Source organism: Pseudopipra pipra, chromosome 4, assembly GCF_036250125.1.
Source record: "Pseudopipra pipra isolate bDixPip1 chromosome 4, bDixPip1.hap1, whole genome shotgun sequence".
Classification (NCBI taxonomy): domain Eukaryota; kingdom Metazoa; phylum Chordata; class Aves; order Passeriformes; family Pipridae; genus Pseudopipra; species Pseudopipra pipra.
In genome coordinates, this window is record NC_087552.1 from 4,454,491 (window position 1) to 4,480,936 (window position 26,446).

The following is a 26,446-nucleotide window of genomic DNA, read 5'->3' on the forward strand; positions in this document are numbered from 1 at the left end:
GCAACAGTTAATTTTCTGCTTTAGTAAGGCTTTCTCTCAGCATCAGTTGCTACTAAATAAGTCCCTAACATTTTTCAAGGGCATAACTTGCAACAAGACAGCAATAACAATTACATATTGTTTTCAAATAAGATGCCATTTTCCTTTCTGGCAGGCAGCAATGGGGTTTTAATGGGCAACATTTGTTTCATGAAACTCACAGATGCTTCCCTGACAATTGCAAAGGAAGAAAAGAGAAGAAAACAAACCCAGAGAAAAGACAGAAAATACAAAGAGCAGATGAAAGATTCAGCTTCCATCCCAGCAATTCCTCTTGTGTCCCGGGCTGATGCACATTTTGGCTGGATCAGACACCCCTGGTGAACCTGTGCTGCACAGCTCTGCTGAGATCTTGGGTCTCCCCCCGGTGTAGCCCCCCCAGCCACTCTGAGTCATGATGGGAAATACTGGGAGTTACCAGGCAAGTGGGGCTAGTCAAGGAGAAGAAAAAAATCAGAGGGGATAAACTTTCCAAGAGGGCAAGCTTTCCAAAAATATAGATAAAAAACAGAAGACAAATATAAATGGCACTGACCTCATTCTGGTAGAGGAAGCAGCAGTAGTCTTAACCCAAAGAATGGAAAAGCCAACATCGGGGAGGAGCCAGGACAGTAGCTATGGCCACTGCTTTTCCATGTCTGTGTTTTGAGCCCTCCAGCATATCTGGTGAGTGGCAAGAGGCACTTTTTTCCTGAACAGACCCAAAACATGAGACTTTTTGAAAAGAGCCTGTCAGCACTGCCTCGTGGCCAGTGCCAGGGACCCAGAGACAGGCGACTGAGTGCCTCAGTCTAAGTGGCTGGACAACATCCAGGGGCTCCGTGTATTCTGCGCTACAAAGGAAAATTGGTATTGTCACCATATATCTTTGAAGCAATCCTGCTTACCTACAAGGGTCCTGTTCCCCAGGGCACTCACACACAGCACATGGATTTGTTGGCACAGCTCTAGGTCAGGTTCAGGACTCAGCCCACCAACCTTCTTCCTCCTCAACTTCTCTTTCCTCTAGAAAAGGGATTCCCTAGGCAGCTACAGATCAGGAGATGCTTCCTTGTTATCTGCCAGAAACTGAACAAACTCCATGGGAAAAAAAAAGCAAAGTAATTCTACTTAGTTCTAATTCTGTAGCAAGTCTGGTTGTATTTTTCTCTCCTTCCAGCAAATGAGAGAAATGCTTTTGGTTTGTGTCTTCTTTTCTACCCGTACGTACTAGAGCTGAATGCTACAGATAATTGTAAAACCAAGAGGAGACTTCTTAAGCAGAAATATCCAGTAATAACCACGTTCTAACTCATGTAGGTCTGAAGAATTTTTAAGGCATCATGTGCTGAGGGTGGGACAGCCAGAGTCACTGGTGTGCTCTGATGGCTCCCTGTTCAGTTAGCCTGTACGATTCCGATTAGTTTAAATGGAGGCAGGATTTAAAGCTATGCAGGTCGTACCTGCCTGAGAAATACACACAGACTTTAATACAGGACAAGTGTAGGTTCAGTGGATGTACAATGTACAATCCCAATACCCACAATTCCTGCACTGCCACAGCCAGGTCATGCTGCCTCCCCAGACATTGCCTTCCCAAGGCTTTGGCAGATATCATTTTATTTCTTCACACTGTGAGGCTCCATTGTTCACTTGAGATCATTCCACAGTTCAGTAGATTTACTCTAGATTTTTACCCCTAGAGTTCATCCTAAACTCTACTTTCTTTAATTTAATCCCATTCTCTACAAATCTGGTTTTTGTCCTCCATGGGTAGTAAGGCATTCCTTTTTTATTCCAAATAAAGCCCAACTACTAGCAACTAGAAATCAGCCTTATTCCTTAGCTGGAGAGACATAATCTTGAGCAGGCATAGGTAATTATGGATTGTACTTAGGGGTCCTCTAAAACTTTCTGCTCCATTTCCTGTCCCTGCAGAGATGGTAATTGCTGTTACACATGACAGTGTCACAGCAGTGAGCAGGGCAGCACTGACAGGCTCCAAGGACAGCTCCAGGCTGGGAGAGGGGAGGGAACTGCATCCCAGCCCCGCAGAACACCAGAGACCAAAACACACCCATGAGGGAGGGACCACGGTTGGATGGGCTTCTCCCCCGGCTCTTGTACCCCACTGCAGAAACAGGGAAATGGGACTACTGCAAATTAAGTCCATAAGGAGAGAAAGGAATGGGTCATATTCTGATTTCACATTGGCTTAATTCAGGAGCTGCTCTAATAACCCTGTGGAATCGAGTGTGTCTGAGTGCCAGCTGAATAAAAAGGCAGCTCAGGCTGAGGCGATGTGTTCTGCCAGGGTTGCTTTAACTTCTTCAATTATTTTTGCTCAATATAAATATCAACCCCAACGGGCACTAACAGAAGGCTCCAGGAGCCTTTCCCAGCTGTTTTGGGCTTTAACCCCCAAAGCTACCTCTCAGAATTCAGTTTTAGCTTCAGGCACTCTAAATTTAATAGACTCATTTGAGCAAGGGGCTTATTGGAAATCCACGTTGGAAAATAGCGAGTGTAAGTGTGCTCGTGCCAAGCCATAAACACATTTATACAGTGCAGTAAATCAATGCTGCTGCCTCTCCTTGGAGAGGCCGGGCCAGTTAACGTACAGGACAGGAGGATGGAACCTGTTCAGCTTCCTGCAGGCAGGTAGCAAAGGCTGCAGCCACAGCACCCTGCTGGGCCTCCACATTTCAGCCCGCTGGCTTTTGGCTTCTCATTCACTGACTGCTGAAAAAGAGCGGAGATTTGGAAAGGCACTGCCAGCGTGGCATGGGTACAGCATGAGGACTGGCAAATGGGAAGAGGCAGGAGAGGTGATGCCTGTGGGCATCTACTGATACAAGGTCTGCAGAAGTACTCGGACTCTGTAACACACTAACGTGCTGGACTCGCTCTCAGAAATTCCTGTGTAAGTGGAGGTCATACGATCTGACCAGTGACTTCTGAAGATCGTATTGCTTAGTTACATGTTTAGTTACTTGTTATCAGAGCTTTGCATTCAACTGCCTCAATTGCATTCAACTGGGCTCCCCCCCCCACACTTTTAAGTGTTATCCAGAATATAAAACAAGGTTACAAAAAAAGGAGAGAGCTGGTTAGCTTTTAGTGCATTAAGTTCCTGAGAATTACTTGTATTTTGTGTTCGTGTAAAACCTGTCACTGACGATTAAATGCAAAGTTACCATTGCCTGGGTAGGTGCTCAGATCCCAGAAAGCTCAGTGTAGCTGGCTGCTGGCAAAGCTGTCTTGTAAAGCCTCTCTAAGATGCACTAAAAGAGCAAAAAAAAAGTAATTTTTTAAATGAGAGAGAAGAACAAGAACAAAAGCCCTGTGTGCGATTTAAAAGGGGAGAATTCAGACTCTGAGAGAATTAAAAAGGGGGATATGAAACGTTATTTTGAGACATGACACACGGCCAGATGGACAGAGAGAGTGACACAAAGGCAGGCAGAGACACAGAGACAGACGGACAGAGAGACAGATGGACACACAGACACAAAGAGGCACATGGACAGAAGGACAGACACACACAAAGATGGACAGACAGAGACACACAGACACAAAGACAGGCAGACACACAGAGACGGACAGACACATGAACAGACAGAAAGACAGGCAGACACACAAAGAGATGGACAGAGACACAGATGGACAGAGAGACGGACAGACACATAGACGGACAGAGATGGAAAGACAGATGGACTCACAGACACAGACGCACGGACACACAGATGGACACGCGGACAAACAGACACAAAGACAGAGAGACAGACACAGACAGATGCACAGACAGACGGACAGACACACAGAAGGACAGACGGACAGAGACGGACGGACAGATGGACACATGGATGGATGGATGGACAGACATATGGACGGACAGATGGATGGACACATGGACAGACAGACACACGGATGAACGGATACACGGACAAACGGACAGACACATGGATGGACACACCAACGGGCACACCGACAGACAGACACATGGACGGATGGACAGACAGACACGTAGACGGACAGACAGAGGGATGGACACACAGATGGACAGAGGGATGAACGGACACACGGACAGATGGATGGACAGACAGATGGATGGACGGAGAGACGGACAGGCGGATGGATGGACATGCAGACGGACACACGGACAAAAGGATAGACATGGATGGATAGACAGACTCACAGACGGACACATAAATAGACGGAAACATGGATGGACACATGGACGGACAGACAAGGACATGTGGATGGACGGACACACGGACGAATAGACACAAGGACAGACAGATGGATGGACACATGGATAGACAGACGGACAGACACAAGGACAGACAGACGAACAGATGGACACATGGACGGATGGACACATGGATATATGGACGGATAGACACACGGACGAATAGACACAAGGACAGACAGACGGACACATGGATAGGCAGACAGACAGACACACAGGCAGACAGCTGGATGGACACATGGATAGACAGATGGACAGACACACAGGCAGACAGACAAACAGACAGACACACGGACATATGGACGGATAGACACACGGACGAATAGACACAAGGACAGACAGACGGACACATGGATAGACAGACGGACAGACACACAGGCAGACAGACGGACGGACACATGGATAGACAGACGGACAGACACACAGGCAGACAGATGAACAGACGGACACACGGAAGGACGAGAAGCACCCCAAGCCCAAAGCAGGAAACACCACACTGGAAGCCCACAGAGGTGCCGGCAGGGCCCTGCACTCCCCTGCAGTCCCCGGTGGGCACAGCCCGTACCCTGCAGCAGCGTCCGGCACACACAGCCCGGCACTGGGCAGTCCTGTGCACAGGAATTGCTGTCAGCTGAAGAAAGAAAGGGGAGACCTTGGCATGGGCCATGGAAACTTCTGTTTCCACAAATTGATATCAGTATCCCGGGGGGGGGGAAGGGGAATCACACAGGCTAAGTGGCAGGAAGAGCAGTGGCCTCTGACTGCAACTTACCCCTCACAGCACCCTGGCCATAGGCTGCTGCCTACATTAATCCATTGAGTCATCACCAAGGAAAGGGGGAATTTTTCCCCCTTCGTGGCTTCTTTACAGCATGAATTAGGGAGATGACTGTACCCTAGTAAAGTATGCCTTCTCTATCTGCATTTTCCAAGTGTGCTTCACTATTACAGTGCCCGTTATATTGAGTTTGCATTGTCCTCATATCTACAGGGCACGAGAGATTTACTTCACTTTCCTTCTAAAGGCTCCAGACTGGAGTGGCTCCATGTCTGCTTTTTCACACTCACATTCAGCTTTACAGAACACCAACTGCACAGACACATATAACAAATACCTTCACAATCACTAGTTACTGGTGTTTCATTACCCCACCAATTTTTTTCCCCTTTTCTTTCCCTTGATCTCAACCTCCAATGCAGGGATGAATGCTGTCATTGCCTCAGCACCTACTGATGTTATAAAAGGTGTCCCTTTTGCCCCAGGGGAGGTGTATATTGGGTCAGTGGGGTTATGATGCTCTCCCTTACTCACATCAGGCTACATTCAGTGTAACCAACCCAAGTTTAGCATCATTTTTCCTCACTCTCAGTAGGGCAAAATCAGGCCAAAATCTGCTCCAGTGAGCACACACTCAGACCAAGATACACAGTTGATTATTATCTGTATATGAAACACTTTTTCTCCTGCTCTATCAAAGAACAGCACTGGTAGATGATACAAAAGCCTCAGTTGGATTTTCAACTGTAAAACATTTCAAATAAAACTCCCAAGACTTTAAACAATTGACCTATTTGTGGTACATGATGTTGCATGATATGGAAATTAAATATCAGGATTGTATTTCACCATCAAGTCCAAAGGGGTTAATAAACAAATCTATTTGCTGATTGTTTTTCTGAGATATAAACCTATAGAAGTATATTAGTTCCTCATCAATTAGCAGTTTATCTCTGCATGTTTCCCAGAGGCCTCCCCAATAGCATTGTGGGGAGGAGTGAGATGGCCACAGGGATTTCAGACCAAATCCTTTGCAGAGAAGATGATAATTTACAATACGTACATTTGTTTACTTCCACCATAACTGCTACATCTGCTTTACTGACACTAATTAATTAAGCCTGGTTTAATTAATTGTGTTCTCTGAGGAAGGTGGTGTTGACATTTTGCAGCTGGTGCTTGAGAGGGGAGCTGTGGAAGGCAGAGTTCTTGACAGCATCCCTGGTTTGAAGCCCTCCAGCTCACCACACCCCTGCCAGTGCCCGTGGCCTGTGCTGGGCCTGCAGCTGGAAGGAACACACTGGATCTGAGCCTTCGGCCCTCCTGCAACTGCCAAAAAACCTTCAAGTGGAGAAATAACAGTCCAAAATCTGACTTGAGTCTAAATAAACCCCAAACCCAGAAACAGATTCGTGGATAGCATACCTTGAGTTTCCTCTCACTGAGGCCTCTTCCTCTATTTATTTACTTATTTAGATTTATCTAAACTTCCTTGGGTCAAACTCAGATGTGATGGGACAGATCTTCTGTTCTGGATCAAGTTAACATCAGCCCCACGTCTGCCTTGCACATCATTCCTGTCTGTGGCTGCACGTCTTGTTTTACACAGATGGGCAATCATGCATACAAATGCTCCTATAATTTATCCCAGAGTTGCTGAACTGTTTATACAGGCAACTTTCCATGTATTCCTAACACTCCACATCCTACAGAGGTGTTTTTCTCTTGTTCCCAAAATATTATTCTTCATTAATTAAATTTTGGTAAAACAGCTATACCTTTGAGAGATGGAGATTCCTAATCTCCTAACAGGCTCTTCCAGGTCAGGGAAGAAGAAAGTCGTAATATTTTCCCCAGTGCTACGTTGCCTGCTAATTCCTTGTCAGAATGGCATGTTTACCACCTCTCACTAGTGCTCTGACTGGAGTTTGGCAACAAATCCTTTGCCAACAGCCATTTTACAAGTAAAACCTGCACATTATTTCTCCCCAAAAGCTATTTTGAAGAGCACTTTCCTTAAAGAAAACTCTTTATCCAGGTTCATAGCTGGGCTGTGCAGCTCCCAGCCTGGCTGTGCCGATTTCAGCGCCGTTACACCAGGAATGAGTGTGACTCGCTCGATTGTTGGTGGTGGCCCGGTGTCACATGCATTTACCATATCCCTGGCAACAGCCAGGCTGCCCTGTGGCTGTTGGGGAAGAAAGAAACGGAGTGAATCAGAATAAGCCATAGTCCCTGCAAAAAGGGGGAAGGAGAACAGAAAGGAAGAAAGGAGCAGCCACGGAGTGGGGTCTGGGAAGATTAGGCGCTGGTTTGAAAACAAGGAGGCAATGAACTAAACCCCAAAGGATTACTTGTCTACTTTCTAGCTGCACCAATAGTCATTTCTCTGCTAATTACCTTCCCCTTTGTGCAGGGGGTGCCGTGAGCAGGATCTCAGCAGTGGTGCTGCTGTGCCCAGGGGTCCACATGAGGCAGAGCCTGCACAATGCATGTGCTGGGGGACGGGCCACGGCATCAGCCAGCAGGCACATTTCAGGAAGGGCTTTCAATGCCTCAGCTTATTTTGTTTTGCTTGCAAACATCTGAGCTCTCGCATTTGGCAGAAAAGCACTGCGTGTCATTCTCTTTAGGGCTCCACATAAAAATCCTATCAGTGCTTTATAGACAGCAGGATGGTAGTTTTCCCAGCTTCAAATGCTTTCCTGTTCCCGTTACTTGTCCAGATGGAAAGGTTCTCCAAACAAAAGCCTAGTACAGGGAAGGCATGTGTGAGTTTGCTTCCAGACACCTCAGACTGCAAAAATTTGTCTTACTTTTTTGCTGTTGGCAAAACTGTCATTGAAGGGCATAACTAGAGGTTTATCAGAAATGCAAAAAACCCCTCTCTTGCTGTTCTCTTTCACTTCTTTCCTGCAAGCCAGTTATCAGCAAACACTTGTCAACATTTGACTGCTGTAAGGCAGGTGATTACAAGAAATAAGAAATATTTGGTTTTTCTGACTGTTTTCTGTCTCACTCTGTACCCAGGGTGCTGCTCCTACTTGAAATAGTTTTTCGCCGCTGTTATCTGAAGCCCACAGCTTATAACAAAAAGGGCTGATTATGTAAAAACAAAATGACATTGGGCTGTCAAAGCAAAATCCCCTCACCACAAATCCCAGGCTGGGCCTGGAGCTGCAGCTGGCCGGCAGAGCAGGAGGAATGCCTGTGTGGCAGTGGAGTGGAAGCACGTGCTGCCAAGTGGGGCAGCCTGGCCCCTGTGCAGCTCCTGCTCCGGTGCCCTGCATAGGAGTGGGGCAGCCTCCTCACACCAGTGCCACAACTGCCTTTGGGCATTGCTTGCTCTGGATCAAAGAGGGCACAGAGGGCCGGGAATGTGTGGCTTTCACAGTGATAATCTGGAGCCAAGTGTTTCCCTGCGAAAGACTTTTGATGTGTAATAGGAGCCATACTCCTCCACAGTGCTGAATAAATTGTAGCCCAGGAAAAACCAAAGACTTGTGCTAAGGGTTTGAGTTTCATGCATTAGCTCTGTCTCATAGATCATGTTTCTGTATATGAAAAAAAGAACATGTGATTAAGTGGATCCTTTTTCCTTACGCGAGTGCAGGCACAGCGCCGATACTCACGAGCTGAGCTTTACATCACGTCACGGGCAGCTGTCTTCACTCCCTTGCCTGATTGTCCAGTTTAGGACCAATACTCCCACTGATGTAATTTCAAGAGAAACTATTACTCCAAAAAAACTGGTCCCACTTAAGCAGGGACAGGACTCAACTCACCTCAGTTTAGGCATCTAAAGGCTGGGCGTTGAGTCGAAGCTGCTTCTTTTGGCTTTCTCCATAGGGAATTAAAACTCTGGTGTTTCTCCACAGGGTAAAAGTTCCCTCCATAGCATCATGTGGAGAGGGCTCCAGAGGTACCTGTTTTTCTGCCTTGACAGGGTAGGACAAATAGTTAATTCTTGAGTCCCAGTCAGCTGAAGCTGGGTAAGATGCATTCCCTTTCATTACATACTTAAATTTTGAATCACCACAGTATCTTAATCTGATGTTTTGCTGGGGAATTTTGTGGAACTCCTCCCCCATCTTATTATAGAAAGGTATAAAAAGGTGTGAAACTTCTCCCTCTTGCAGGATAAGGTTTTAATTTTAATTTTTAACTCGACAGTAACAGAAACTATAATTTCAGAAAGGCTGCTGTTGTTAAATTAGGAAGTCAAAAGCCAGTTTTATGTAGAGGATTTTGGTTTTTAGTAGAGCTTATTACTAGAATGAAGACGTGGCTTTGATAAATTCCAAATGCATCCAAACTACAAATCAGAGTTTTTAACTTCCAAAATACCTCCTCCTTGGCATGCAGTCGGCTGACTTTGTTTTCCTCCCTTTTTTTTCCAGAGTTCTTGGCAACTTCATCTCTGGCTGTGCTAGTTAAGACCAGTGGTATCTGTATCTGGCAGGGTTACTGCCAGAAGGGAAGGAAAAAAAAAAAATCACTTCAGACCCCTGCTTCAGGCCATGACATGAAAGGCTGCTGGAGAGATCTATCCCCTGGAGTAAAGCAAATGACATTAAAAAAGCTGAGAAACACAGTTCAAAGCCAAGATCCTTTATATTCCCACTATGAATTAACCAAAATTCCCCCTAACAAACAAACCCCAAGCTATGCAAACTCATATCAGTAAATAGGTTTAAAAAAAGCATTTTCTAGTTTAACAGCACAGGATTATAAAAAGGTTTTGGCACCTCCCTGAGTCAGTGACTCAGGACCTTCACGAATCTTGTCGATTGTGAGGGATTTTGCAAATCAGTGCAGGTTTAGTTGTAGCTTTTGTGCCAGAACCATCCTGCCCCTCCAAGGTAAGCATCTACTACAGACAGACCCCACTGGGCTCAGTGCAGAGAGGCACTGCAGTGTCATACAGCTGGTACCTGTGCAGCTGCTCCACTGCCATCCAAGATTTTGCTTCTTGTTGGTAGGAAACTCCTCATGGTGTATCCACCCCTTGAGGAGTGTCAGGCACAATTAACAGCCAGCATTTGGCTTGTCTCTGATGAAAGGTCAGAGGCCAGGGACCTATGCTGAAAGCTAATTTCTGAAGTGATTTGTCTGGATCCCGCTACACCAGTCAGAAGTGCAGAGTGCCCTAAGTGCAATACTGTAATTTAAATGCTTATAGTACAAGAGAGAAACAATTCACTGATCATCTCATTAGAGGCTTAGCTTTTTACTTCTGGACAGCTTTTCCTCTTTGATCTTGTAAGAAAAATGAATGGAAGTTTAGGACATGTTTATTTGCTTTCGTAAAGGCTTGGATCCAAGCAAAACACACTTATATCTGGGAAATAACAATGAGGGGTTGTAAACATATTAAATACCTTTGACCAGCGCTAGATACCAAACCAGAGATTCCCAAGGTTAAAAAATTCAAGAGTGCTGACTCCTGGTTTCCATTTGAGTCCCATTACAACCCTCATTTGTATGCCACTAAAGAAAACAATGTCCTTCTCCCTGTGGACACATGAATGAGTTATATTGTCACTGTTTGGTTTTCTTTTTTTTTGCCCCTTTTAGTCTTCAAAAAACTGCAAGTGCTGTAGTCTGAAAATCTCATGAGTCGAGAAATCTCTGCTCCCATCTATTGGTGAGCAAGAGAAGAATGACCATAAAACTAGTGAATCTGAGTAGTTGTTTCACCCAGGCCACTGGATAGACAAATAATCCAGAGGTAGGGGCTCTCTGGTACCATCTCTTGGATAATAAAGGAAATGGCCCTTCTTTGTATTTGTATCCTCATTCTTTCAGTGGCACTTTGGGGAGACCTCATAGTTACATTTCAATGACCACAAAGTCCTACCATTCTTCCAAGTATCCTGTACCGAGATGACTTCACTGTTAGTTCTTGCAAAGGAATTAGTAAGTCTTAGTCATGAAATAATTAATTTGAGTTCAGATTGATTTTTAGGAAGCAGATTCAGAAAGCAACAGACCATCGAGCTGCAGGTGGCTGGCAACAGGCCTGCCCAGGCAGGAGTCAGACCTCTGGAGCTGTGGTGTCCAGACTGAGCTGAACTGCAGGGAAATGCAGCAGCTGGGGAAGGAGAAATGATGCTCATAAGGAATGTTTGCCTACAGGAAATTCACAGCATCAGCTGGCAACCAAGGCAACAGACTCTTGCCAGAGGTAGTGAATGAAGTAGATGGTCCTGTTTACTGTGGATTGTTTTCCCAAAGTTCATGGCACGTGTGCCTTGCCATTAGCAAAGGCCTTGTTGTTTCAAAGAACTTCACACCTGCAAGGGATGAACTGTTGCCTGAAGATGCTTGGAAGACATTCCAGGTGGGAAGGGACACAGTGCTGTACAGCAGCTCTGAAGAGCAGTCATTTTTCGAACTCAGCCTTGTTGCTACCAGGAGCTGGGTTCTGGATATCCAGGGATTAGATGTGGTGGCAAGATTCCAAATAGGTGGAGGAGAAAGTAGTCAAAAGGAAGTAAGTTACTGAATTCATATGGAAGGGCTGAATTTCTGATCTCATCAGCTTCTTTGCTTGAATTCTCTCAGCATCCAAATCTTAAATGAAGCCTCACTGCCATTGTTAGGAGCAACATTCAGTTCTTGCCACACTCTCATCAGTGGTTGTTGCTATTCCATGATTATTAGGAAGAGGAACAAGCATGGTAAGGAATGTAAAAGAGGGCTGGAGGGAAAAGATGTTGCTGAATAAATCCATACTGGGGTAAACACAGTGCTGAGACAGAATATCATTCAGCAGAAGGGTTTATCACTGAAAACTGGCATGTTGCATTTGAACTGGGATTTTCTAAAGAAAACCACCCCCAGACAGCTGAGTGATGAGTTCACAGTATGAAAGACTGCTCAGGAGTTCATCCACTGAAAGGCCATTTACGGGCTTCACTTTCTCACGGTCCCACTCTGGAAGGAGTTACACAGCCTGTGCAGGTCCTCCCATTGTTTCAAATGAAGGGAACATCAGCTGGTTTTGCCATTGTGAGCAGGGGCTAATTGGTTCTGTTCTCTTTAATGTCTGGCTTAGGAGCCCAGGCACCCACACTGGACAATGGGACAGCGGCCATTCCGTGATCTCCGTTAGACACGGAGCGTTTCGGCCACTTCTGAGGGACTGGGCGAGAAAACTCCTTGTTCCTTTTTCCACACAATAAAAAAAAGCAGAAGATAATTAGGTCATTCAGAACGGATAATGATTATCCGTGGTTTGGGAGGAATTTCCTTTCGACAAAGACTCCTCTACATCTGTAGCACAAACTGATTTTCCTGGAAGCTTGCTATGAGCCAGGGGAAGCAAGCTTCCCGGGGGAACTTCAGGGTGTGAAGCACTTGCTAATGCCAGATACACATAAGGATACATGCAGGTTATTCCTAGCAAGCCACACTGCTAAAGAAAATGGGAACATTTCTGCCACTTGGGGAGATCACAGTATCAAGGTACAGAAACAAATATTCCTAAAAGAACAGATTTCTTTAGTGTTTTAGGGTTTTGTTTTGATAACAGGCTCTTCACAGGAAGTTAACCTGAGTAGGTCTGGATATTTAGTCTGATGATTGTTTGCCACAACTGGGTTACATGACTTTGAACTCCATTCATTCCATGCAGGGGAGGGCATAAAGACACTTTTCCAAACAGAGATGGCTTGCCTTGTGGATGACTGACCTGGTCTCCCTAAATTTCAACACACATATATTTACTGTCAGGTCATTTTTTAATTTGAATTTCAAATATTCTTCCCTTTTTTTTTTTTTCCAAACCAAAATATCTGGACTAACAAAGGCATTTAGAAAAAAATGTGCTTTATGTAACTTGCAATAAAGATGGTATTTCAGAAACTAGCATGAATTTTACAGATTCATCTGAAATGGCCAAATTTGGCCACAAAATGGTACAACTGTTCTTCATGTCTACTTGTTGCCACTAGAGTGGGCCCAGTAATAACTACAAGGAAGAAAATTAAAACCAGAAAAAAAGCCATATGTGCCTTTTGTCCCATATTATGGCTGTGGCTTAATTATAGAGACTCATTGTGTGCTTAACTAGAAAGCAATAAAGGCACTGCAAGAAGTGCCATTAGTGAGTCAGCATCACCCCCTGAAGATCCGCTTAGTTTCTGGAATCTTTCTGGTGGAAATGCCTTTAATTTCTTATGTTCAGTCCCTATCCAAGTCTCCAGTTTGTTGGCACTGGCACAAATAGCTACCAAAGGGTGAAGACAGGTAACAAGCAAGATCACAATCAACTGCTACCACTTCAGCAGTGTGTGTCCACCATGCAGAGGGTAAACCTGATGAGGGGGTGTTGCCTTCTCTCCATGGGAGATTTGAAAGTTGGGAATGGTCCACCACGGGATGAAGGCACGGGGTACACAAATGAAAAGCATGAAAGCACATGGTGAAAACATGCAAGATGGGGGTGATGCAGAGGAGCTCTAAGCTGTGTTTCAAAAGTGCATTGTGAACACAGGAAGCAGCAAGCTTATCAAAGATCTTTACCTTGCCTGCAGTATCAAATGTTATGTTCACAGGGAGACCAGACAAACAAATTGGCAGGATATGTCAATAGAGTCTAGACTGGAAAAGGTCTCCTGAGAAATCAATATCCAAATCTTCAATCTACCACGTTTTATATACTTTTATCTGCAACAGTGCAGCTTTTCACACATCCCTACTTTAAGAAAAATGAAGTTAAATGCTGCTGGGGAAAAAAAAGAAAAGAAATTCTTCTTTTTCTCTAACTGCCCATTTTCCCAAATGCAACTTGAAGCCTCATCCAGGGAAATATTTACATATGTGCTTGTGTGATTCTGACTGCCCCCACACTTCCTGTACTCACTGGAGCTCATCTGATGCTTTAAATTAGGTGTTGAAATGCCCTCCTGAATCAAAGCCACTAATTCAGAATTCTTTGTCTTTAAGGTGGAGGACAAAGAAGCCTCAAGAGCTTGTAACAAAGATGATGATGTGGGAAGCCATGTCCCCCTGTTCTCCCAGGTGCCATCAAGACCATTGCCAGACCTACCACGTCAGCAGTCCTGCAGACAGTGAGGGGTGACGTGGCTGTCTCTCCTTCACCAGCTCAGGCATTCTCAGAGCTCTGGCTTTGCACCCTGTACTATTCTGTACCTGGGTTTGGGGACACGGACATCTCACCAGGTAATGAAAATACCATGGAAAACACAGAGGGTGACTATGAATTGGAATGTGGGCACTGTGCATTTTCTTCTGTATATTCTACTTTGTGGAGCTGTCACTGCATGCACATTAAAGAACTGGGAAAAGCACAGCCCCTGAAGAGATCACTAGCATTTCTTTCCTCCCAGTATGGTCCTTCCTTTAATTCCTTTTCCCTTTCCCAGAGAAGCATACCAGATTGTTCCAGACAGGATGCCTTATCTGTGACTTACACCCAGGACACCCAGCAGCAGAGAATATCTGTGTATCAAGTTAATGCCGAAATCACTGTGATTTGATGCCACGATAAAACACAGCCCGGTGCAAGAGCACACAGGCAGTTATTTCCTGTTGCAGACAAACACCCATTGAACACTCCTCACCACATCTGGGGGACCTGTCTTACCCTATTGCTTTTTTTGTTGCTTTTCGGGATATTTCACTGAAGGAATGGGAACAAATCAACTACAAACTTGCACAGGAAAAGCACACAAATTTTAGATGTTAATCTCCCCTTATCAGGGACCAAAAGGGCAAAGGACCCTGCTCCAGTGCCACACTCAATATTCCTCACAGGTGTGAGGAATTTCTCCTACAGCCCTCACTTTCCTTTGTAAACTCTTTTCTGACGGCTGTTAGAAGTTTTTAGTTTTTCCTGCATATAGTGTTTTCATCTGTCCATCCCCTCTCTGCTAAAGAGAAATGATCCCTTCCTTACCTGTGTTGCTAAATTAGACAATCCTTCCTGTGATTCTTGGAAAATTACCTTTGTGGTTTTTCCAGGAAAGCACAGTTTTCTTAGGGACATCTTTACCGTGGCCATATGATTCTTTCATTGCAGCACAGAATCCTTATTGAAAAGCAGCACAGTAATGGTATTTAGAACATTATGCAAAGGAAAACACATCAAAATACCTGGAATGATGGTTCATCAAAGACTTGAAATTCACAGTATTGCCCAGTCCTCTTTTTGGTGATGTTTTGGAGTCTTTTCCATAACTGGTGTGTTGCTGAAAGATAAATGTGAGATAGTTAATAGGATCCTCCCAGCACTGAGCACCTCTGGCAGTTCACTGCATTTTTGGAATTCACGCTTTCAGTTTGTCATTCCCCAAACAGTCCCAGCTCTTCACCTTCTGTGCTTCAGTTTCCTAATGCATCACTTCCGTGCCACTGTTCTCTTTGGGCAGTGCTGCTCATGTTTAAAGGGCTGTGGAAACAAGAGTCAGGACCAAGCAGGCTCAAAGAGTGCAAAGCTCTGTTTTTCTGGTAGTGAAATACTGGTTTAAATACAGCCAAAACCTGTGTCTGTAGCAGTACTGCATTTAAGGACAAGAATTCTTTTAAGAGCTATTTTTTTGCCATTCCTGTGAATCTGAAGCAATAGTTTTGCTGGTTTGTGCTGTGTAATTTCAATATGCAGCAACCACTCCAAGTTGGATAATTTGGAATCCACGCACGCTTTGCAGTTCCAAGATAATTTGATCTGAATAGCAGTTTCATGTAAATGTTTTGGCAGTAATGAAAATATCCTCAACATTACTACTTGCAGCTTGAAACACCAATAATGATTTTATGTGCTGGCAATGAAAGAACATGATAGGCAGGTTAAAATCATTAATTCCTCTCTCTGAAACCGATATTTTCTCACTGAAAGGTTTGAAAACAAATCTACATTCAACAGGTTGTTTCTGTATTAATGTGATACCAGCAACATCTGTGCAGCTCCCTCTCTTCTCCTGTAGGCAAGCACTGTTCAGGGGAGCTGGAAGGAACACAGCTCCTGCTTGCTTCACCCCACAGCTGTGGGGAAAACATGGGATACGATGTTTGAAGTGTTGGATAATTGGAGGAAGTGAATGGAGAATGATAACAACAGCAATAGGGAAGTTTCTCAAGTGATTTGAGAAGGTTGTCTGGTGCAGGCTGGATGTTTGATTATCTATGCACTGGATACCCACTTCTCTCTCCTTGAATAATACATGGGAACCAGGAATTGTTTACTTTAAAATATCAAAATGAGAAATGATCATGTTCTGAAAATAAAACCTGGGAGTTTCAACTCTGCCACCTCTAGGAAAGCCCAGTGGGAGGGATAGGATTGCTACAACTGGGGGAGGCCTCCTTTTCCTTATTTGTTATCATTTAACAAAATCTGAAGGCATCTTCCTTTGCAGAGAGCAGGAAATCATTCCTGTGCAGCTCCAGGGCCACACAGAGGTTATGGTGCCCATATCACTCGTGGTGTCAAACAACAGAGGGCTTCACGATTGTACAGGGACTGTACCAGGTCACCCAACACTGCACAAGAGAGAACAAAAGAGCACATGTACAGGGGAGTATTTCTGGCCTAGTAATAGATGAAAACACAGAGCTCTTTAGCTGCCTTCTCCCTCCAGCGCTCTCAGATACAACTGGTTGTGCTCCACATTTGGCAGTGCATGGTCAGCAGACAGAAAACTCCAGCCAAAATATTCCTGTTAACTGGAGATTGGTTTTTGAAACCTGAACATTATGAATCAATGTTGTACTCTCAGCCTTCGCTCTAAGTCTGGTTGGAATTAGTAACCTAAAGCTTTATGGTGATAAACTCCAGTATCCTGTGGAGAAGGACCAGTGTACCAGTGTCAGCATGTGTACATGCTGACAAACACCACCACGCTTCTGCCTGTCACTGGGAAATAAAAAGGACCGTGCACATTATATATCTACAATGTCTGCATCTGGGAGGCAGACTGCAGCTGCCACTTCAGTCCTGGGATGAGGCAGCCTTATATAGAGTGAAATGTGGTGTCGCTGACTTCAGCAGCAGGATCCTCAATGACTTTTGTGTCCTGCCCAAGGTGCCTTGGTATTCCCCATACATGGAAGCAAGTGTTTCACCACACTGAGCATGATTTTTGCTAATCAGAGAAGATGTAATCACTGAAGCAATTTGGAACAATATTTATGAAATGTGAATCTTGGATTTGTTTTGCACAGTCGTCTTATTTTTCTGTCCAAAGTTGCTTGTTATGCAAACTTGGAGGAGTGTTAAATATCCCATGATACTCAAAACCCAGAACTTTCCAAAGCCCCTTTTTATTGGGGTGTTTTTTTCTTTTTGGCTAAACTCATTCTGGGCTAATACTCTTTTCCAAGTTAACCCTTCTTGATCAGTGCTTTTAATGCAGCTGCCAGAGTCGGCCGAGGAAGATGTTACGAAACCTTCTGTCCCACTGCTGCACGACCAAGGATGTTTCAATGGGAACACGGTCCTTTTGATCTCAGTTATTTGGGAGTTGGTCTTCTGCAGCTTGTATCTCAGCAGAAAACCTAACAATCTGTTTGCTCTCACTGGGATTGTCTCCTTGCCAGCACAATTACATTGGTGAGTTAGGGAATAATGAGTGAGAACAGATGAAATATTTCGATATAAATAGTCTGTTTGCATGTGCTGTGATTGTCGCTAATAAGGCAAGGACGTGTGGTTTGTGGTTCAGGGACAGGATGAGGGACCAGGACATCTGGATTCCTTTCCCAGCTTTACCACAGTGTATTGAAGAAGCCATCAAGCCTCTTTGTACCCCATCAGTTGGAAGTGGCTAATAACGCTCTGGGGACTAATTCTTTAATGCTGTCATTTTCCCATGTTCTGAAGGGGAGAGCAATACAAGTGTAGGATTTTGACATACTAGAAATCAGTCAAAAAAATTTAAATCCACATACCCAGAAAGTTCGTGAATTAATTCATCCTATCCTGACTTAAGGAATTTTACCCACTTGCAATTTCAAAGCAATGGCAGAAAAACAAGAGGAAGATTAAAACCAATACAGAATGTTAGAACAAAATCCTGAAAGTGTGTGATCTTAAGTTTTCTGTAACAAGTTTTCCTGAGCTTTACACTTTTTATACTCCTAATAAGGAGTTGCCAATGATGTCCTTGACTAAAATGTGCTCATTTGTTCAAAGCCTAGAAACTACTTAGTAACTCACAGGGGTTGGCATGATTTAAAAAGGCCCTACAGCACCATCTACACAAGGGATGTGTTTCCCAGCCTATGTATGTTTTGCTCACTGCAGCTGTAAGTGATAAATCACTAAACCATAGATTAAAAGCATGTAATTGGTATAAAAGTAATTAAAGACAAGATTCATTCTACCTAGGAGTAAATAAGCACATTTGGCATGTAAATCATAGGGAAAAAAGAGAGGTTTGGTTGTTGTTTTTTTTTTAGCACGCATATGGTAGTCAAGAGTCTCAAAAGCAGAGTTGCTTCTTCGGCTGAGGAGGGAAATAAGGAACTGTGCAAAGAAGTTGAAAGCCTTGAGTTTAAATTATTTGAAATAAGCATATTATTTTAGGTTTTCTAGTGCCTAATTAAAACTATTTAGTAAAAACAACAGTCTGTAATGCACTAATACTGTCTTACCTGCTGAGGGACTCTGGGTGTCACATGGCTCCATCTACATTGGAAAGTAATGGGAAAGCCAAATAGGAGCAGATCTCCAGCTGGTCGTCGGGGCCCCACATCCCTATTGCACACCTGGTTGGGTTTTCCAATCTGGTCTGGCTGGAGCACAGGAATTGTCCTTGTGGAGCACCTTTCTCATGCTGGATTCATCCCAAAGTCCGGCTCCTGTGCTCTGACCTGCGGTGCCAAGACAAGCATGGTGACTGGGAGAAATCAGGGAATTTGCTTCAGAAGTGCACTCTAGTCTGAACTAAAATGCCAACCTACCCCCACCCTGATTGTACTGTCATCCCTGAGTAAGGGCAGCACAAGGGCTTGGTTTGCACTTGGAATCCAGCTGGCCAGGCAAGACTGAGCACAAATTTCCCATTGCTTTCATGAAGGCTTTGCTCTAAATCACCGCAGTTGGACAAGGCTGAAGGAGCAGCTGGAATACCTATCATGCAGAGTAATTTCAGACTCCTTTGAAAAAGGCTCATGGCTATGTGTAAGAGGAACTGGCTTCAGTTTGGTGATTTTATCTCATTTGGGACCATTTTTGAGAATGCAGCAATACTGGTACAGGAGGTACAATTATAGGCAGAATTAGCTCCTCACCATCACTCTGAGCTAATACTGTGTTTTCTGGGATGCTGAGGGAAAAGCCAGTCTCCTGATGTGCAAGAAACAGTCCAGGAATCTCCAGTGATTCATTTATTTCCTAACTGACTTGTACATTAAAACACAGAATACAAGTCTATGGTTACCCAAGCCCTCCTCCTTTGCTATCCCCAGTCCTTGCCTTCACCAGGAAAAATGTGGGCACATGGCCTGCCAGGAAACCCTTAGCACACCCTGGGTCCCCAGTAAGGAGATGTAGGGAGCAGCATCCCAGAGCTCACTGCTGAGCTCCCTCACACACCTCCAGAGTCTTAGAAAATGAGTGTGCTCACAGAGACAGGGAATGGGCACCAGAAGGCTCATATTCTTTTCCACAGAAATTGCACTTACAATGATTCACATGGTAGCATCTTTCACACTAACATTCCTAAAAAGACATCCCAAAACAACACACAGTGTATACAGCTGTAGCTGTATAACTATGTATGCAAAGCCATGTAAATAACTCTCTTCATGTGGGGAGGCAAAGCGGCCTGAACTACCAGAAGATTTAGCAACAGCAATTCTTTTCCTACGGCACAAACCCCACCAGCAGTAATTTCATCTCGAGCTGGAAAGCATAGCATTACATTATTTGAGCACAAAGGCCAAATTTCCCTGGTTGCCAGTTAGAGACCCCAAGCTCATACAAACACAGCAGGAGAAACCTAAAATGGTTTTGTTTCCTAGTGGTGCTAATTCCATTGCTGGAGAAAATGTAATTATATTTCTATTGACATTCTAATGATAACTTTGCAGGCCAGACTCTATTCTGCCTGTTAGGCCAGATAGAAGCAAAGCACCAGTGGAGAGCTAAGGAAGAGTCCAAGAGCTCCTTGGTGATGCTGTGACTGGAGCCCAGCTGGTAATTCCAGCAGTAAAAGCTCATTTTGTGAAAAAGATAGTTATGATTTAATTGTGTCTTCACTACAAAACCTCTCCATTTTGATCACAGCATCCTCAAACAAACTCCATGTGGACTTGACAATATGCAGACTCAGCTTTTGTCCTGTATTGCTGTAAAACCTGGATTCTCAGCATAAAACCTGATAAATGAGCACAGCAGCCCCTGCACTGTGGAGATGCCCCACTGTTGGGAACAGCAATTCCTGTTGGTTGTTCCAGGCTGTTGGAATCACATACAGCAGATCCAGACTGGAGCCTGCACCATTTGACTTGTGGCTTTGCTTGCCTATTTATCAATCTCAGCTGCCCTCCCCTCCCCTATTAAAAGAGAGGCCCTGGAGGAAAATGGAAGTCCTTTCCTGAAATTCAAGGGGGTAGGAATTGCAGTCATTCATTGCTGATACATTATTTTAGTACATGGTGGCATTTCTAGGTATTTATCCTGGCTATATCAATTTAATATGTTATCGTACTTGTGTCAGCCTATCCTATTGTTTTCTCAAGGCACTGTGTCAGTGTGAGATATCACTAGTCCTGAAATCAGGATCACATCTTCATTGTATGAGGAAATACAGGAAACAGGGGAGTGCTTGTATATCTGAAACTCAGTTTTCCCTGTTCAACTGACAGTTCATCACTCCTTACCACACAGAAGAGTTGGGAAGGTGACATTCAGACAGGAGGGCAGCAAGAGGTACACGGGAGCCACTGACAAACTGTGGTGCACTCCTTGAACTCCTCGTGTAGCTGAGAGGTTGTCAGTGGTCACAGTCCAAGCCTGGAACACAGATTTGGCTGAGCTTATGGGTTTTTTTCCATTTTTATCAATATTAAAAATATGTCCTGCACACGGTGGTACTTCTGGCATTCACCACGCAAAGGCCTTTGCAGGATTGCATTTTTATAAATGTTTCATAGTAGCCTCCAGATTTCACAAGCTTACATTGGCCTAAACAAGAGGAATTTTATGTGTTTTAACAATGTTACCTGAGGAAATACAGCTCCCAAATGGTGGGGTTTTTTCTCCCCCCAAAATACAGTTATAATGGGGGCAGATGTATGTAGGCACTGGAAAGAAGTTTCTTAAAGGACAGTTAAACCATTTTAGATATTTAGAGCTTTCAGCAGCCTTTGTTCGGTTGTTTTACCTGGGAAGGTTTAGGAGGTCAGTTTTACTGTATAATGCATTGAGCTGGTAAAAGATGGAATAGGAATTTGACTGAATTTATAACTAGCTAAAATGCACCAATGGCAGGGTGTAACTCTTAAGTATAAAGTCACTGGCACTGTTAAATTCTAAAATTAGTATATGAAATCTAATAGGAAACTAATATATGAAAACACTGAAGTTTAACATTATAGGTCACCTCTGTCTAACTTCATTTGGAATTAGTTATCTGCTTCCAGATTTAATTAGATCCATAATACGCAAAAATACAACACGCGAGTTAGAAATGTACATATCAATTGGAATAGAACAGCAGACAATGTAAACTTCACACATGAGTCACAAAATCAAGCCACTTGGAGAAAAAATATTTTGCAGGCTACTTGACAACATTTTCCCTCAGTTTTTGCCTCCTTACCAGAGCTGAGTTAATTCCAACAGTGCAGCAATACAGCAGTGCAAGGGAGAGCACTTCTGCATGGATCCTGCCCTGTCCAGAGTCCTGGAAATGTCACAGCCATAGAGTCCCACTTCCTTCACTGGAGGAGAGTGGAACAAACATCTGTGCATTTGGATGATCATCTCAATTAAACTGAGTATGGCAGAGCCCTCCTTTAGCAGCTTCCCTTGGCTGAAGGAAATGAGGGGGTAATTTGACATGTCCGATTACAGGATGGCTCTTCAGCAGCCAAACAGCAGGTCAAGTGTAAGAGACAAATCAGTTGTATCTTAATGCAGATTGGTTTTCTCTGTTGCACCTCAGCACTTCAGAAGTGCACTTTATCATAGAAGAATTTATAGTCTGTTTATATGACACAGCACACACAAGGAGGAGAAAGCAGGTACTTTTTTTGAGTCCCATTAGTTCTGAAATAGTCATACCCTGAAGCACAAATTTTGCTTTCCTTCTTGTTCACTTGATATTTTTGTCATGTCATCTGGTGTGCCATCTCACTCATTCAAGGACTGCTACATCACTAAGACATATAACTTAAGATTACACGTGAAAAGAGGAATTATTGAATGAATATACACGTGCTTCAGGCTCTGTCTGAGCTGGGATGGATCATTCCTTCCTTCTTCCTGAGCACTGATTTCTTTACAAAGATTTGCTGGGACAAAAACCTCACCTTCTATCAAGTCTGTATCACCTTCATGCACTTTGTCAGCAGCTTCCCTCCTCTCAGCTACTACACAAATACTGAATATTGCACATGAACTGTTTACTGGGGTGCTCCTTGTGTAAATATATAGGTTTGACAGAGTGGGCTGTCAGAAAAGCAAAGAGGAATAATGGAGAATGGCTTCAGATAAGCCATGTCAGAGCAGGTGCAAGAGTAAGAATGGTCACTCTGCACAAATGACCATGCCGAGGATAACACTCGAGACAAGGGGAATTAGGTCTTATATGGGAATAAGTGTTGAGCTAGAGAATTAATTTATGTTTGTTTGAAAGAGCTCAGTGAGACATAAAAATGTTCAGGAATGTTTAATCCTAAAGGGAATGAGATTTATCAAAGCAGTTTGAAAGGATAATACATTCATTTCTGGTTCTACAGGCAAAGAAAAGGCAAAGGAGTCCAAGGCACTGACAACTTCGAAGCTGTTTTTCATGCTGCCCTCATTGCCTCGAGTTTGATGCTACACTGAAAGGCCAGTCTGGTTCTGGTAAGCAATTACTAACTCGTGCTAAGCATTAGGGTTACATTTAAAGATCAGAGCACACATATATAAACCACTTTCAGTACATACAGGTCCTCTGCTTCATGTCCCTGCACGTGGGTTTATATCCCCTCATCACGGTGTTTCCTCTTCCCTTTTCTGTGACTCCAGGAGCAACTGGAATCTGTATTGAAAAGAAAATGTAGTTAATTTAATTCTTAATAATATGTAGTGGACACAATGGTGGTCAGCACCATGACCGAATCCTGAAGTCTTTGCTCAGGACTGAACTCCACCTGGGATCCATTTGGGCAGCTTTTTACTCTTCAGTAAATCAGGTCCTTTGCTGCTGTTTGCCCTCTGTTCAGTGCAACCTTTGCCACTGCATAAAAATGAAGGCATCATTTTGAAAACCTGTGTTGAAAAGTCTATTTTGCAAGCATTTTACAGAGTTCATTTCAGCTCAGGGTCTAAATAAAACACTTGAAGAGTTTGGTTTGAATTAAACTCACTCTACTGTAGGGTGAAGTATTGAAAGCCTGCTTCATTTCATGTCTTAGGAGTGACTGCTAGACATGATTTCTGTACAGGGGTTGTCACGGGTTAGGAGCTGTTCACCTCTACTCACACGTAACAGGTTCTTCTAAAGGTGTGTCACTGTATGAATAAACAAAACTGAAAGCAGGCTTCATTTTGCAAATGGTACTAAATATTAAAATGCACATTATTAGTATTACATGTGCCTGTAAAAAAGTACCTGAGCCTATTCTATGTGTAGTAAAAAAGACTGGGGGAAAAAAAGGCACCTTATTGCAAATCATAAGGTGAAAATGTGGAGAATTATTTTTCTTTTCCAAGTACCTGTAGAGTTCTAGGTCTGGTTTCTAATCATTGTCATTTATATAACCCAAAAGTTTCTTTTTTGATGGTCTGAAGCGTTAGTTTCACATGCTCTCACACACTGGTTTGACTTAGAAGCAGTTGAGCTGTTTTGTTACAAATGGTTTTAGTTTCCAAGTAAACCAAGTGGCAAAGCAATTCAAAACATATTGAATTCATTTAAAATATTAATATCCACAACTGGCTCTAAATCAAAAAGAATTACTCTAGACTTAGCGAGTTTTATTTCTGACAGTTCTTACTTTTAAAATATAGTCAAACATATTGGATATATTCACTTACTTTAAAATAGCAAATCAGTAACACAGGGATCGAAATAATCCTTTTTTCCTCGTGTCCAAGACATTTCTTTATACAGAAGAAAATGCTTCATTTCTTTTCCCTCCAATGCAAAAAATAACCCTGTAAATGCACTTTTCACGTCTCAGTGTGTGGTAACATTGCTGAACTTTTAGATTCTGCAATTAGATAAATCAGGTTTCCTAGTGAAGAGCTAAAGCTGCAGGTACAATTTATCTTCACTTCACATGGGACGTGGGCAGCTCCTGCCTTGGGCCCAGACTGTGTGCATGGACAGCTCCACCATCCCCATTACACTGCTCATGGAAGCAGGAGGTGCCTTGTTACACCATTTTCCCCTGTTTTATTAAAGGTGTCCCTTCCAACGTGGCATTTGCATTGTGATTATTTGGTCTCAGGCCACCAAGGAGTCAGGAGGGATCAATTCTGGTTGTAGCTGTGCTGGATGCCCTTGCCAGGCCTCAGTGTTATCCCAATCCATCAGCACTTTCTCCTGGCATGTGCTGCAGTTCCACATCTCGCCTCCAGGATCTGACCCACACAGGGGCTTCTCCCACAGCCTGGCCCTGTGGATTTTCCAGGAGTGCTAATGATTTAATGTTAATGTATATCCTCTTCAGAACGGGCTGTGGAGACTGGGGCATGAAAGGTCATTCTTGTTTAAACACATTTGTTTTGCCTTTCTTCTCAGAAACTTTAAATCAGAAGCTTCCTTACACAGAATGCCCAAACTGACAGCTTTAGGATGTGTGAGAAAGATACAGTTAATTTAGTGCAAAAGATAAGACATTTCCTTGGGGAAGCACTAATACCAGGCCTATTACCCCTCAGTGTCATTTCAGATTAGTGTTCTACAGAGAAAGGGATTCTAAATCTTTTTAATTGAAAAATATTTGTCTTTCCCTCACTATTATAGGTTTCTGCCTAGAGGTTAAAGAGTTTTTAAATTATTTCTGAATTACATCCAATTTCTGGACAGTTTATCAAAAAAAAGGAGGATGCAGTTTGTCTTTTGCTTTGTTAATTTATGTCAGACCAGAGAAAGGAGAAATATACTCCCTTGGTGACCCAAATGAAACAGTTACATAAAAAGATGATTAGAAATACAAAGCCTGGACATATCTAACTTGAGATTTGCAGCTGTCACAGACACATCCACCACAAGTGGGAATACATGCCACAATTATGCATGCAAAATGGGAGGATAATTGTCCAAACATGGTGGGTGAAACAATGGTTGAGACCAGAACTTTACTGGGTTTCTTCCTCCCTTTTTTCTGGTTGAAAGTTTGAAAAACATCAAAACCAATGGTTTTAACCCATGTAGGTTCATAAGCAACGAAACTACCTCGAGAAAATAAGAAAATGCAAATTCATGTTTACCTTTAGCATGTCCTGAGCAGGAACATTCAAAACTGGGATCTGGACTTGCTGAGTCCTTGACCCATGAGGAGAAGATTTGCACGTGGCCTTGGACCAGCCTCCTTCTGTCCCAAAACTGAAGGATGAGATTTGAAGCCAAGTTCTGGCTTGGAGTGGAGTAGGCACTATCTTTGGGCAACTGCACAGCTCACAGAGTATTTGTGTGTTAGGGTGGTTTGGTTTTTTTCCCTTCAAACTCCTTCCCACCAACTGTACTCTTCCCACTTGTGTAATGGTTGTGTTTGCTCTCATCTTTACTGAAGAAAAAATATTTTCCTTTTCTAATTCAATCGTTAGCCATTGTTTTCCCAACCTCTAGTTCTCAAGAAATGTGACTTCTTAAAAAAAAAAAAACAAAACACAAAGAAAAAGGTCTAATTAAACCATTTATCAAACTTTTCCAAGTGGGTAGAGTGACAAATTAGCCCTATCTTCCACCAGCCATCTGATGGATGGGAAGATAAAGATGCAGAGGCTGTTGTTTTAGCTGGAAGCTCTCCACTATATCAATTGTTTGGCCTTGAGCCAAAAGACCCTACGAGATGACAAGGACAAATGATGGGTCCACCAAGTTTATGCAGCATGAGGCCTGACATCAAAGGAATCTGTCCTTATTAGCAGTATCTCTCTGCCTTCCTCCCGGAAAAAACACTCATTTGTTTTGTAAAAATATTTCACTTAATCCTTTCACTCTTTCAGTAAATGGAAAGAAAAACAGAACTGTAAATAAACTTGGACA

At 43.4% G+C, this 26,446-nt stretch overlaps 2 long non-coding RNA genes across 42 annotated transcripts in view; one reads left to right on the forward strand and one right to left on the reverse strand.

The window, feature by feature from the left end:
* Positions 1–26,446, forward strand: part of LOC135412665 (uncharacterized) — a 105,909-nt gene that overhangs the window by 63,298 nt on the left and 16,165 nt on the right. For 10 of the 12 annotated variants that reach the window (XR_010429871.1, XR_010429870.1, XR_010429874.1 and 7 more), the window contains 2 exons: positions 14,001–14,237; positions 22,983–23,091. This is a non-coding gene — a long non-coding RNA (uncharacterized LOC135412665). The remainder of the gene's footprint in view (positions 1–14,000; positions 14,238–22,982; positions 23,092–26,446) is intronic. The other 2 variants (XR_010429878.1, XR_010429881.1) reach the window with 2 other exon arrangements.
* LOC135412662 (uncharacterized) overlaps positions 1–26,446 on the reverse strand; it is a 63,866-nt gene that overhangs the window by 15,241 nt on the left and 22,179 nt on the right. For 20 of the 30 annotated variants that reach the window (XR_010429863.1, XR_010429857.1, XR_010429855.1 and 17 more), the window contains 8 exons: positions 23,176–23,269; positions 20,901–21,033; positions 18,669–18,887; positions 15,171–15,265; positions 9,396–9,515; positions 8,834–8,986; positions 4,836–7,236; positions 927–3,302 (listed from right to left, as the gene is read on the reverse strand). This is a non-coding gene — a long non-coding RNA (uncharacterized LOC135412662). Of the gene's footprint in view, positions 1–926; positions 4,497–4,606; positions 7,237–8,833; positions 8,987–9,395; positions 9,602–15,170; positions 15,266–18,668; positions 18,888–20,900; positions 21,034–23,175; positions 23,270–23,381; positions 23,468–24,267; positions 24,368–26,446 lie in introns of all 30 variants that reach the window. The other 10 variants (XR_010429851.1, XR_010429865.1, XR_010429858.1 and 7 more) reach the window with 10 other exon arrangements.